Below are 15,190 nucleotides of genomic sequence, written 5' to 3'. Positions count from 1 at the left end.
CCAGATATTGTCAGCATTGCACTGAAGGGGGTTTTCTGCTTGGGGACATGCTCATACCATTTTTTTCTTTGGTAATGTCGCTGCCTCTGAAAAGAATTATGGATTCCACAAGTAGACCTGCAAATGCTTTTTTTCCCCACAGGTTTCTATTAGCTTGAATTCTGACCCACAATTTAGAGAATTCTTTTTTTTTAAATTATTTTTTGAGATGGAGTCTTGCTCTGTCGCCCAGGCTGGAATCCAGTAGGATAATCTTGGCTCACTACAACTTCCGCCCCCTGAGTTCAAGAGATTCTCCTACCTCAGCCTCCTGAGTAGCTGGGATTATAGGCATGCACCACCATGCCCGGCTAATTTTTTGTATTTTTAGTAGAGACAGGGTTTCACCATGTTGGCCAGCTGGACTCAAACTCCTGACCTCAGGTGATCCACCCACCTTGGCCTCCCAAAGTGCTGGGATTACAGGTGTGAGCCACTGTGCCCACCCAAAAATTTTTAAATGAGTAAAATATTACCAACCTTCAATGAAAGAAAATATCTTATTTGTCCAGTTTGTTATTATCCAGCCAAATTATATCAATGTCATATATTTTTTAAAGTTTGGGGGGGACAAGACTTGAACTTGACATGCCTGACTTCTGTACTTTGAAAATATGATAAAAACCTTTAAACAAAATGAACCCCAGAAATGAAATAAACCAGCAAAGAGGCATCTGGACTCACACTGGTCTCCCAGGGGACTGTGCAGCCAGCACATAATTTCATACCGAACAGCTTGGATCACGTTTGCAGAGTTCATTTTATTGTTAGCAGGCTAATAATCATGCAAAGATTTTTCACAAATAGGTCAAATCTCTAGCAATATTCTTACTGTATCACTTGAAAAAATACTTCTTAATAATATTATTTTATTCCTTAAAATGCAGTAATGTCCACAAATAGTAGTATGACACATGTTTCTAAGACATGACATAGTTCTAATGTTCCGCAAACACAGCTTAAGCAGATGGGCAATTTAAAAGGATTTATTTTTTAAATCGTTCTATGAAATGCACATTTTCTAAGATAGGCAGTAGGGATCCATTTTATATTCATTACAGGGCTAAAAAAGGAATGTTTTGAAATCTTACAAAACAAATTAATCTATGCTTGAGATATACTCATAGCCTAATAAATATACTGAGGAAGGGACACATTAACATCTGAGTGGAAGAAGGTATACATTTAATCAGCATTTGCATAATAAAAATGAATATAAATGGCCTCACTAATTATATATGCAGCACTTTCCAAAGGGTGGACTATGGTAAGACTACATACTCCTCACTGCTCATAAGCAAACCGTTGTCCTTGCCTTGGTAGAATCTATTTTAACATCAGCTGTTATCACTAGATTATCCAACAGGGTCACAGTCCTTCCTCTAAGAGAGGCAGAGCTGACACCAAGCCTCTTTTAGCCTATTTGTTTCAACAAGAAATCCCCTTTCTATATTCTTCATAATTAAACATTTTTAACTTAGTTTTTCTACTTCCTTACAATGTCACTGCATCATAAAATAAAGGAATTGATATGGATCTTCAGATTATGTGTGTATATATATATACACACATATATATATAGTTGTATTGTGTTCTTTTCTTTTTTTTTTTTTTTTGAGACGGAGTCTCGCTCTGTTGCCCAGGCTGGAGTGAAGTGGTGTGATTTCGGCTCACTGCAAGCTCCGCCTCCCGGGTTCACGCCATTCTCCTGCCTCAGCCTCCCGAGTAGCTGGGACTACAGGTGCCTGCCACCATGCCTGGCTAATTTTGTGTATTTTTAGTAGAGATGGGGTTTCACTGTGTTAGCCAGGATGGTCTCAATCTCCTGACCTTGTGGTCGCCCGCCTCGGACTCCCAAAGTGCTGGGATTATAGGCCTGAGCCACCGAGCTCAGCCTATAGCGGGGACTACAGGCACCTGCAACCACGCCCGGCTAATTTTTATTTTACTTTATTATTATTTTTTTATGTTTTTGAGATGGAGTCTCACTCTGTCACCCAGGCTGGAGTGCAGTGGCCTGATCTCAGCTCACTGCAAGCTCCAACTCCCGGGTTCATGCCATTCTCGTGCCTCAGCCTCCTGAGTAGCTGGGACTACAGGCGCCTGCCATCACGCCTGGCTAATTTGTGTGTGTGTGTGTGTGTGTGTGTGTGTGTGTTTTTTAGTAGAGACTGGGTTTCACCATGTTAGCCAGGATCGTCTTGATCTCCTGATGACATGATCCACCTGCCTCGGCCTCCCAAAGTGCTGGGATTACAGGCGTGAGCCACCGCACCCAGCCTATACTTTTTTTTCAATAGTGCAATTTATATAGATAAGTTTAGTTATCAGAACAAAACAGAGTCAGGTAGAAAAAAATTCATACAGAAAAATATACTTTTCAAATTGACTCTTTTAACACAGTTAAAATAAGTGATTGTACTTCAGTCATTTGATTTAAATTTGCTAAGAGTGGCCAGAGAGTCTAGAAACATAGAAAATGTCCATACTAAAGCATTGATTGCTAAGACATGTTGAATGTGCTGTTCCTCAATAGTAATTCATAGTTCAGTAACTTATGCAAAATTGCAATGAACAATGTGCATGAAAGCAACATTTCCATCAATCACTGTATATTCATCTGCCATACATTGCTTCAGATGATTTGTGTGTCTAATTTCACAGAATAAATTTGAGCCTTTACCCCAGAAGAAATAATCAACGAGGCTCAATCTGTTAAAAAGGTATTGACAATATTTCCAGGCTCTATTAACATCTATATTTTATTTTTGATTAGATTCACCTAGTCCAAAGCTTGTAAATATTTTTACCATTTGTATGTGCCCAGTTGAAATGGATATCGATAATTAGATAGTGGAGAAAACAACAAACACAGATCTTCTTTGTTGTTAAAATATTTTACGTCAGAGCATTTTGCTAGAAATAAAGTGATTTTTAATCTCCAGAAAAAAGACTGTCTAAATGACATTCAGAATGTATTACAAATTTAGATTTAGAATAGATTTATGTTTAAAACAGGCCTCATACTACTTTCAATAAATCAGGCACTACAGAACAGAATGTCGCGGGGGGGGGGGGTGACAATGATGTGAGGACTTCTTAACACTGAGCAAAGAAGCAAAAAACAAGTTATCTTTCTACAGCATTGATCCCTAAGAGTGATTTCCCTTCATAGACTGCGGTACAATTGCCAGTTGCATTATTAATAGTTTACAAAGAACTCCCACAGAAAAACTTTCTGTAGGTTTTCCCCTACATACACAGCTACACTTTCTGCCATGCTCGCACTGTTGTCAAAGTACGCGGCATCCAACCACAGACCATCAAGGGGCTTGATAACTGCCTCCTCCATATACCTTCTGAGGTCGGTCAGGTTTATAACCATTCCTGTAACACAATTAATCCTTATAACTGGCCCATGGCCTCGTGGCTTGTCACCTTTTCCAAGCAGGTGCTCTTTTTCTTGGTTGCTCAGAGGTTTGCTGCGGCACCTTCCCTCTTTGTGGGGGGCTGGCCTCCACCATGTTGCAACCAGAAGAGCCCACAGCCACGTCACGCTGCCGCTGTGCAAATGATGCCAATTATAAATCTCAAAAAACTGTAAAATAATGCTGTGCCACGCACAGTAGATGAGGATTTAGAGACTGCTAACGTCTTTCCTAAGAAACATGGGTGACATCGGCCGGGTGCGGTGGCTGCTCACGCCTATAATCCCAGCACTTTGGGAGGCTCAGGTGGGCAGATCAAGAGGTCAGGAGATTGAGACCATCCTGGCTAACAGAGTGCAACCCCGTCTCTACTAAACACACACACACACACACACACACACACACACACACACACACACACAAAAGCCGGGCGAGGTGGCGGGCGCCTGTAGTCCCAGCTACTCCGGAGGCTGAGGCGGGAGAATGGCGGGAACCCAGGAGGCGGAGCTTGTAGTGAGCTGAGATCGCGCCACTGCACTCCAGCCTGGGCGACAGAGCGAGACTCCATAAAAAAAAGAAAAAAGAAAAGAAAGAAAAGAAAAGAAAAGAAAAGAGAAAAGAAAGAAGGAAGGAAGGAAGGAGAGAGAGAGAGAGAGAAAAGAGAGAAAAGAAAAGAAAGAAAGAAAGAAAGAAAGAGAGAAAGAAACGTGGGTGGCATCACTCTGGTTCTAATCATTTTTGTGCTTCAGTTGCCCCCCTGGATCAGTGCTTCTGGTGAAATGCAGTCCGTTTTAGGAGGGCCTCACCCTCCTTCACTGTAATAATGTTTGCAGTTCTTTCTTTCTCTTCTATGCGGAACAATCCAGAATTAGCACCCCCGTTCCCTATGGTTCACAATCTCAACCAGTTTTCTCGAGTGACCACTTCAATTCACACAGCCATCCACTGCTCTTTGTATTTCTGCCACAGTTTCACACCAGTTACAGATTATATACATACTGAAGATCAATATGTTTATTTTGTAGAGTGTGGTTTCTGGAGTCAGATAAACTCTCCACCTACTAGGTCTGTTACTTGGGCAAGTCATTTCTTGCCTAGATTTACCAGTTTGTTAGAGTTATGTTACTTTACTCCAAAAGATTTTATTCTGTGAATTACATTGCTTTTCTTATTTTTTTAAAATTGTAAATCTAGGGATTTAGGCTTGGTTGTTTTTTTAAAATATCAGTACTTATCTAAACAAGTATTTGAAAATTTTATTTTTTTCTTTACATATATTCGAAATCTGGCAGGGCACGGTGACTCATGCCTGTAATCCCAGCACTTTGGGAGGCCAAGGTGGGCAGATTACCTGAGGTCAGGAGTTTGAGACCAGCCTGGCCAACATGGCAAAACCCTGTCTCTACTAAAAATACAAAAAAAAATTAGCCGGGCGTGATGGCAGGCGCCTGTGATCCCAGCAACTTGGGAGGCTGAGGCAGGAGAATCAGTTGAACCCAGGAGGCAGAGGTTGCAGTGAGCTGAGATTGTGCCACTGCACTCCAGCCTGGGCAACAGAGCAAGACCCGTTAAAAAAAAGAAAGAAAGAAAGAAAGAAAGAAAGAAAGAAAGAAAGAAAGAAAGAAAGAAAGAAAGAAAGAAAGAAAGAAAGAAAGAAAGAAAGAAAGAAAGAAAGAAAGAAAGAAAACTGTTAACAGCCTTGCTATGAAGACATTTTTGTCTGTTTCTTTTACTTTGTGTACTTATTTAATATTAAAACCTCTATTATTGCTCAGCAAAGAGGAGAATTGTTTCCTTGGAGAAAAAAACATCCTTAAGAACTTACTAGTTTAAAGCTGAGCATCTTAGATGTGAAGGTTGTCTTACCTTTTTAAAGATTTTTTTTTTATGAGTTGGTAGAAAGTCCTAAAATCTTAGGAACAGAAACAATTGAGAATTAAAAGTCAAGTCATTGTAATGGAGCCATCTGACAGTTTGTGTGTTCTGCTAAGCCAGTAGTGAGTGGGAACAATTTCTATGTGGGAGTAGAATCAGGGTCCTGATTACCCTGAAAGAGGCTCTTTCTTGTTTGGTGTGAAGCTAAAATATGAAACCGAGAGTGAGTATTCAAACAGTATGGGCTTTTTTCAATGGCCATGGAATTGGAGAAGTGGGAGCATAGCCTGCAAATCAACTCTCCAGTGCCAGAACATTACAGGGCCTCCTCTTGGCTCCCAGACAATTGTAAACACTCATACGGTTTGAGTATTTGTTTATAAGGTGGTTATCCAAGTGATCTAGAATATACTCATGCCAGAGTTTTAAAATGATCATTGAAATGAAAACACAAAGTTCAGAAACTCTTGCAGAGAACTCAAGGGCTCCTGTGTTACAAAGTTAGTGATTTTAATCAGTTGCTCTTTCTTTTGTTTTGCTTTGTTTTGTTTGTTTTTGTTTTTGAGATGGAGTCTTGTTCTATCGCCCAGGCTAGAGTGCTGTGGTGCAATCTCGGCTCACTGCCATCTCCGCCTCCCAGGTTCAGGCCATTCTCCTGCCTCAGCCTCCTGAGTAGCTGGGACTACAGATGCCCACCACCACACCCAGCTAATTTTTTTGTATTTTTAGTAGAGATGGGGTTTCACCGTGTTAGCCAGGATGGTCTCCATCTCCTGACCTCGTGATCCGCCCGCCTTTGCCTCCCAAAGTGCTAAGATTACAGGAGTGAGCCACCAGGCCTGGCCAATCAGTTGCTCTTCCTAAGAGTTTCACTGGCACCGCACCACTTGCCACTAAGAGTGTGGGGGTCCAACTAGAAGTCAAATTTGAGCAAATGAATATTGTTTTTGACTACTAAATGTTGAAGACGTCAGACAAGTGATTCGGCTCTACTAATATCAGAAGGAGATGAAGACAGTGGTAGTCAAGCCCATTGTGCTTCCCGGATGAAAACTAATATTCAACTAAAGGTGCAGCTCACAACTCTGTCTCTGGTACACTGTGTGCGACCATCTGCCCTTTAAGTAGCAAACTTCACCATGAATTGCTGATGCCGTTAGTTTCTGTGTATCTCCAAAACACTGACCAGAAAAGTTCCACAGTAGGGATTTGTAGGAGAATGCCCTCGCTTATGCATCTTCACAGATTTTTCTGATCAACATGAGCAAGTTTCCCTCCTTGTCCCCTTGAAAATAATAATGTCTTGTATGGTTGGATGAAACTTTTTTTTTTTTTTTTTTTTTTTGCTAGAAAAAAAAAAGAATCTTACAGGGAGATAAAGGAATTTCTGGATAAATTAATTTTTTTTCAATTATGTGGGACAAGTGGTGCTTAAAATGAAGATAGGACAAAGGCTCTTAAACTTTTGACTGAACGATGGAAAGGGAACTTGGATGTGGAACTCCCGTCTCCATTCCTGGTTGCAGACTCAGTCTGACGGGGAGGTCTTACACTCAAACCTGCCTTCTCTCCACAGCCTCTGAAATCCATGGCCTGTGTGCCCCAATTAGTACACTCTGCCAGGGGGCAAATGAAGCCCCCTACTGGCTTGTAAAAACATAGCTGGAGGTTAGACCCTTATTAGACAGATCCAAAGTTGAAGTTGAACCCCCTACTGGCTTGTAAAAACATAGCTGGAGGTTAGACCCTTATTAGACAGATCCAAAGTTGAAGCAATCTTACTGGCAGAAGACACCTCCTCATCTTATTTCCTGACCCTATCTCTTCCCTGCACACTGTGCTTTAGCTCCTTTGAGTTTTGTGGACTGGTTACCTGAGGCCTTAGATAAAATGGAATTTACTTGTATTTATAATTTTTCAGCAAGTTAGAGTGCCCTCTGGTGGGAATGTCTCCAGTAGTTACCCAGGTTTTGCAGACTATCTGAATTCCTGAGTCCACATTTTCTGCTTGTGCTAAGCTGAACACGGTCTCTCACTGCTCCCTTTTTATTCAACTCAGCCTCACGAGTTTCACAGCCAGAGATAAGTGAGAAAGGACGGAAATGCGGTCGCAATAGCCAGTGGTATATTTTTCTAAGCAATATTGATTTTATGTTTCTTTTCAAATGTGGTAGTGGTGGGGAGTGGGGGGAAAGTAGTAATTTCCCAGAGTAAGCCAGAATGATGGTTCGAAAACTCAAGAAATACTAAATGTATTTAACTCCACTAGCAAAGGAAACATTTGGGTTATCAAATGACTCATTGTGTAACTGAGTGTCCTGTTTTTAAAAGTTTTTTTCTCTTTCCTGCCCTTTCCTTGTCTTGCCTTTAACAATGAGATAATAGTCTTTGCTCTCACTCTTTCTGCCAGGCACCACCTTGTACAGTGTTTCCCTTATCTAATTACGTGTTTGCTTAGAAGTTCCAGAGACTGAATCTTGAAGCAATTTAGCTACTATGGGATTCTCCCCCACCTAGAGGTTACTTCCGGGCTGCAGTTAATTTGCAACCTGGCTGTCCCAGAGATGACACCAGCCCACACACCAGATGGGGCAACAGCTCAAGATAGTCATTAGAGCAAGTCACATAGGCTGACACCTATCACCACTCCTGCATGCCCATCATACCAAACTCCCCTTTAGCCTTTACCCCGACCTAGAAAGCTGAAACGGTTTCTTTAAGGCACTAGCTTTAGCCACTTTTCCACTGCTAGCTCTGAAATAAAGTAACTTTTCTTTAGCTGTATGTAGTTCATCCTTGTTATTGGCTTTGCAAGTGGTGAGCAACTGAGCCTGCACCCTGTAACAATTGGGGACCTAAATATAGTATTTCCTGGGATGTTTAAGCACTCGGGCTTACTTTACCTTGAGTATCAATTGTTCAGCTCTCATCATAACAAAGTTGAGAGTTCCAGTCTAAGTAGGTTGCAAAATTTTAGTCTAAAATATAATAAGACAGACTGAGAATTAGTAATAGTTTAAATACACAGTTTAGTTACTACTTCAAGGCATTTTTTTTTTTTTTTTGGTAGAGACGGGGTGGGGGGGGGGGTCTTAGTATGTTGCCTAGGCTGGTCTCGAACTCCTGGGCTTACACATTCCTCCTGTCTCAGCCTCCCAATGCAATGGAATTATAGGCTTGAGCCACTGTGCCCAGCCTCAAGACATAATTTTTTAAAATTTTTATTTAGAATATTTTTAAATATTTACAAAATAGTATATGAGAGACTATAAAAAGCCCCCATTTGCCTATCAGATAGCTTCAGCAGTTGCCAACTTATTACTAGTCTTATTTCTCTATGCCTTCTTCCTCCTTTCTCAATTATTCAGATGTAAACTTCAGACCTCATACCCTTTCATCTATAAATATTTCAGAAGATATCTCTAAGAGATTAGAGCTTCCTTTGAAAAATATAACCACAAATCATCATATACAAAAACTTAATGACAATTCCCTAATATCACATCGAGTAATGTTTAAATTTCCCTCTGTCTTTTTAATCTATGGATTCTCCTCTCTCTCCTTTCTTTTTACTCAATATATTTTTTAAGAAACCGAGTAACTTATATGCAGTTCCTACAATCTAGATTTATCTCAGTGTATCATTTTGGTGTTGTATAAGGAGCTCCTCTGTTATTAAATAACTAGTTAGATCTAGGAACTTGATCAGATTCAGGTTCAATTTTTGTTTGGCAAGGCAACTTCACAGGCTAATGAGGCAGCTTTCCACCAGGAGGCGCAGTAGGTCCCTTTTTGAGATGTCTGCAGCTATTGATGGATAAACTACTGCATTGATTTATTAATAAATGAACAGTTGCAAAATTGTGATATTCTAACTGTGCCATCCCTTTTCCTTTCATTAGCTTTTTAATGATTCTTTGAAGAAATTTCCCCTCATGAATCATTTTGTTACTTTAAGATGCAATTTGTATAGAGAGCCTGGAAAAATGCTTGGGTTTTTTCCTCATCAGTTTTCAAAATGAGTTGGTTCTTCTGAAGAATAGAGAGGAAAAACAAATCCAGTTTCTCTCACTATAGTCTCACAACCCACTTCTGACACCAGAAGTAGGAGTGTTCTCCTCCCCTCCCCGTCCCCCGACCTGCTGACCTCAAGCAAGCAATCAATTCTGCAGGAGACACCAGCTGGGTGTCCTCTAATTCAATTCGGTTCTGGCACTATCTACCTGGAAACAGTGTTACAGGACAGAGAAATATGTTACAGGAAAGGGGTCCCAATCCAGACACCGAGAGAGGGTTCTTGGATCTCCTGCAAGAAAGAATTCAGGGCGAGTTCGCAGTGCAAAGTGAAAGCAAGTTTATTAAGAAAGTAAAGGAGGCCGGGCGCGGTGGCTCAAACCTGTAATCCCAGCACTTTGGGAGGCCGAGGCGGGCGGATCACAAGGTCAGGAGATCGAGACCATCCTGGCTAACGCGGTGAAACCCCCATCTCTACTAAAAAATACAAAAAACAAGCCGGGCGAGGTGACGGGCATCTGTAGTCCCAGCTACTTGGGAGGCTGAGGCAGGAGAATGGCGTAAACCCGGGAGGCGGAGCTTGCAGTGAGCTGAGATCCGGCCCCTGCACTCCAGCCTGGGCGACAGAGCGAGAATCCGTCTCAAAAAGAAAAAAAAAAAAAAAGTAAAGGAATAAAAGAATGGCTATTCTATAGTCAGAGCAACCCTGAGGGCTGCTGGTTGTCCATTTTTAATGGCTATTTTTTGATGATATGCTAAACAAGAGGTGGATTATTCATGCCTCCCCTTTTTAGACCATATAAGGTAACTTCCTGACGTTGCCATGGCATTTGTCAACTGTCATGGCGCTGGTGGGAGTGTCCAGTGAGGATGGCCAGAGGTCAGTCTCGTCGCTATTTTGGTTTGGGTGGATTTTGGCTGGCCCCTTTACTGCAATCTGTTTTATCACCAAGGTCTTTATGACATGTATTTTGTGCTCATCTTCTATCTCATCCTGTGACTTAGAATGCCTTAACTGTCTGGGAATGCAGCCCAGTAGGTTTCAGCCTCATTTTACCCAGCTCCTATTTGAGATGGAGTTGCTCTGATTCACACACCTTTGACAATAGCATCAGAACCCACAGGTTGAGGGCTCAGCCCCACAAGAGTTCTTCCCGCTTCAGATCTGAAGTAATAAGTTGTCACCCATTTTTCTGTCCAATCGGCTATAAATTGGGGTTTCTATGACCGCCTGCTCTGGCTTTATTAATTTGTTAGGACAATTCACAGAACTCAGGGAAACACATTTCTGGCTTATTGTTGTAAAAGATATTACAAAGGCTACAGATGAACAGTCAGATGGAAGGGGTGCACACAGTAAGATATGTGGGAAGGGGTGTGGAGTTTCCACGCCCTCTCTGCCACCCTCCAGGAACCTCCATATGTTCAGCTATCCAGTCTTTTTGGATTTTTATGGACGCTTCATTACACAGGCATGACTAATTAAATTATTGGTCATTGGTAATCAACTCAACCTTCAGCCCCTCTCTCCTCACCAAAAGTTAAGGCGGTGGGGCTGGAAGTCCCAACGCTCTAATCATGCCTTATTCTTTCCAGTGACCAATTCTCATCCTGAGGCTATCCAGGGAGAGCCACTCATGAATCATTAGCATACAAAAAGACACATCACTTTGGAGATTCCGAGGATTTTAGAAGCTGTGTGCCAGGAAATGGGAAGAAGACCAAATATATATTTTACAATATCACAGTTCCCTAACATCATCCAAAGGTGACAAGTGAGGTTTTAAAAAATCATTATGAATTCATGTATGTGAATATATTTGATATTTTTCAATCCACTGAAGTTATTATACTTGTTGATGCTCAAATTTTCCTATCTTTAACCAGTGGGAACCTATTTAAGTTGGCTACCAAATCATTTTGACATAACCCTACTGGCCTTTAAAACTTCCCTGCTTTCTGACATGACGAGATGTTCCAGGCTTTCTTTACATTTCCTAATCCAACCCAGGCCTGGGGTTAGCCATTTTTCCAAGCAGAGGTTCTCAAAGCTTGGCCCAGGGCCTCTTGAAATTCCCTGTGATCATTTTATGGGGTCCATGATGTCAAGATTATTTTCATAATAAGAGTTATCATTCATACCCATGCCCCCAAGGATACTGAGGGTCCCAGGACCCCTCTCAGATACCCAAATCCACAGATGCTCATCTACCTTGTTAAAAGAAAAACTGTAGACAAATTAAATTTAACAAAGTTTAATTGATCAAGGAAAAAGCAATTTACAAATTGGGTTCTCAGAATCACAGCAAATTCAGAGAGTTATCTCTGCACAGTTGGAGAGATTTTAAGAATAGAAAAAGGAAAGTAAAATACAAAAAAAACAGAAGTGGAGGTACAGAAACAGCCAGATTGGTTACAGCTTGGCGTTTGCCTTATTTGGTCCTGGTTTGGACAGTTGGCCACCTGTGAGTGGCTGAAGTATGGCTGCAGTGATTAACTGAGATGCAGTTATTGTTACAGAAGTATGTCTCCATTAGATTTTTCAGTTTACTTATCTATTAAGTTAGGTTGCAATTCCTAAGTAAAAACTCAAGTATGCAAGTATGGAGACTTTCTCACTAGCCCGTTTGAAATGCAATGATAACCTTTTACCTCCCCTTCACCAGACACTCCCTACAGGGAAAGTTCATCTAACAATGTACTTAGAAGCTCCAGAACAAACTCTTGCCTACCAGATGATTGCCTCAAGCGGTAACAGTTGATTTATAACCCGAAGTATACCTGATGAGAAACCCTCTCCCACCAGGAAAGTTTTTGGCCATTTTTATAACTTATGTCTGCCCATAAAGATGCCAACTTGACTGACTAGTAGATAAGGTGCCAAGCTACCATGTGGACTTCCCACCCACTTGCTGTCTCCCCTGCCTTTCAAAAGTATCCACTTTCTGCTCCAAAAGTGAAGCAGTACCTTAGAGGCTGGAAGCCCATACTTCTTCCCCTAAGCTAGCTTTGGAATACAAAGTCACTTTCTTTATACCAGACCTCGCTCTTGTTAACTGGACTCTACAAGCGTTGAGTGACTAAACCTGTGTTTCAGTTACAATTACTTATAATACCTAATACAATGTCAATACTCTATCAATAGTTGTTATGCTGTATTGTTTAAAATTCATATTACTTTTTATTGTTTGTTTTTCCTGAATAGTTTCTGTCTGTGGTTGGCTGAATATGTAATTGTGGAACCCACAGATACAGAGGATTGACTATTTGCCCTTTTTATTTTACCCTTATAAAGTTTCATTCTCTCACAAATATACATGGGGATTTTCAGAGGCTATACGATGTGTTACATTATGATGGAATGCAGAAGCAGTTATAGCAATTCTGCTGTCATTTATGAAGTGAGACATTAAAGACATTTACAAAAATGTAAAACAATGGCATTCTTCTAATTTTTCATAAGTACATTGTTACTTTAAAATTTTTAATTTCTAACGCAGTAAACATCAATAGATTTAACCCACATAAACAAAACCTCTTTGGGATCTCCAACAATTTTTAAGAATTTGAAGAAGTCTTGGAAGCAAAACTTTTGAGAACTGCTGCTTCAAGCAGTCCTAGTCCCTTTCAATGGAAAATGTACATGAGAGATGACAATCTAAGAACAAAAGATGTTCATGATTACTGGTTTGGCAATTTCTTCTAGGCCATTATCAACAGGCAGAGCTAAGACAAAATGATATACATTTTTTAAGATAAAATACAATATGAGTTCATACTGATTCTTTCTGTTCATAATTTAAGACTATAGGATTTTTACTTAAACACATACAATTTATATACATATCTCCTTTCTCCCATACCAAAAAATACCAGTTTTTACAGTACTCATGTAAACAGTTATTTTCAGTGTCAGATTAACAATACCACGATCAACACCACTATCCCCAATATGATTACTTAAAACAGGTTAAGATTTTTTTAAGTTTTTCTTTGTCTTTGCAGGTTGTCTCACTGTGGATTTACAATAATTCAATGGTTTAAATTTATAGTTGATCTTTGAAAAAAACAGGTTGAACTTCGAGGGTCCATCATATGTGGATTTTCTTCTGTCTCTGGCACCCCAAGACAGCAAAATCCACCCCTCTTTTTGCCTCCCTATGATTTTTTTAATAACTGTTTATTTTTTCTGGCTTACTTTATTGTAATAATATAGTATATAGTACATATACAAAATGTGTGTTAGTCGACTGTATGTTATCAGTAAAACTTCTGGTCAACAGTAGGCTATTAAGTTTTCGGACAGTTGAAAGTTATATGTGGATGTTTGAGTGTGCCGAGTGGAGGGGACTGGCACTCCTAACCCCATAATTGTTCCAAGGGCTATTGTATTTAGAATGATGTGTACCTTTGAGATTATGCCACCAAGTGGACCAGTTAGAGCTACTGGTTTTTACTTGACTTTTTAAGGACTGCTTTTTGTAAATTTAATTTTGTTTTATAATGATATTGCTAAAATTAAAACTTTAGAAAAATTAAATTTAGCAGAAATTAATTGAGCAATGACCAATTTGAGAATCAGACAGCCCTCAGAACCACAGGAGGTTCAGAAAGTATCGTTCCACAAACAGGCCAGGCAGCACTCATAGAAAAAAAACAGAAATGAGATACGGAAACAGCTTGATTGGCTACAGGTTGGCCTTTGCCTTATTTGAACATGGGCTGATCAGTCAACCACCTGTGATGATTGACTGACACTCAGTTATTTGTTACAGAAATATATTCCTAAGTTAAGCTGTGAGTTAAATTGCATACTAAGTTGGGTTGCGGTTCATTATATAAGGGCTCAAAATAGGGAGACATCTTTAAGCTAAATTTAGCTTCACAATGTGAAATATTTACTTGGTTCTAAAGTCAAATGTATTAAGTAAGATGTTTCCAGAGATGTCTAGATTCTATCCCTGTCTCCTCTATCCTATTTATTTCCTCCACCATAGGTAACATCTTAAAAAAACCTCAATTGTTTTCATTCCCATTATTTTGAAATTTTAAGAAAATATGTATATATATTGAAATTACCACCATCTTTCTCTTTTTGGGTAAAAGCATACTGTATAAATTCCTATCCATTTATTTTTTTTCACTTTATAATGTATTCTGGAAATCACACCACAGATGTATATAGAGTTCTTCCCTATTACTTTTCTCAATTATATTAGCATTTCATTGCTTTGTTGTGTGAAAGTTTTTGGGAAGCCACTGTTTTGGACTAGCTTCATGCACTAGGCCCCAGCAGACCAGACCAAATCAGAATGGAGTCGTTTGTGCTGAGTACAACGTAATCGAACTGAACTTTGAAATGGGCCAGTTTTCCAAAAAATGGGAAATTCCCCTAAGCCTGAGTCAGTGAAACAAGGAAGTTCCTTCTGCTTTAACTCTAAGAGAAAAATAACTTTGAAACGATGAGTCCGCTTTTTGTTCTGTTTCTGCTTTCTTCAGCCCCTATTTGCCAATAAAACCAACCGCCTCTGCTCAGCTGATCAGAACACTCATTCTACTTTATAGAATGGGGTGTTTTCTGAGTCTAGAATCACAAATAAGAGTCAATTAAGATTTTTAAACTAATTCATTGTAACGCTGTCTTTCGACTGTTTTACTATGATTTATTCAAGCATTCCTTTATTTAGGAATTTGGGGGTAATTTCCAATATTTTGGTATTATGAATCATGCTGAATAGTCATGCATGCCCTTTCATATTTTCACCACACGTATTTTTGGGTGAAAGTATGAATGCAGGCCGGGCGCGGTGGCTCAAGCCTGTAATCCCAGCACT

Source organism: Rhinopithecus roxellana, chromosome 16, assembly GCF_007565055.1.
Source record: "Rhinopithecus roxellana isolate Shanxi Qingling chromosome 16, ASM756505v1, whole genome shotgun sequence".
Taxonomy (NCBI): domain Eukaryota; kingdom Metazoa; phylum Chordata; class Mammalia; order Primates; family Cercopithecidae; genus Rhinopithecus; species Rhinopithecus roxellana.
The sequence above is the reverse complement of the archived record's forward strand: the minus strand, read 5'-3'. Positions refer to the sequence as shown.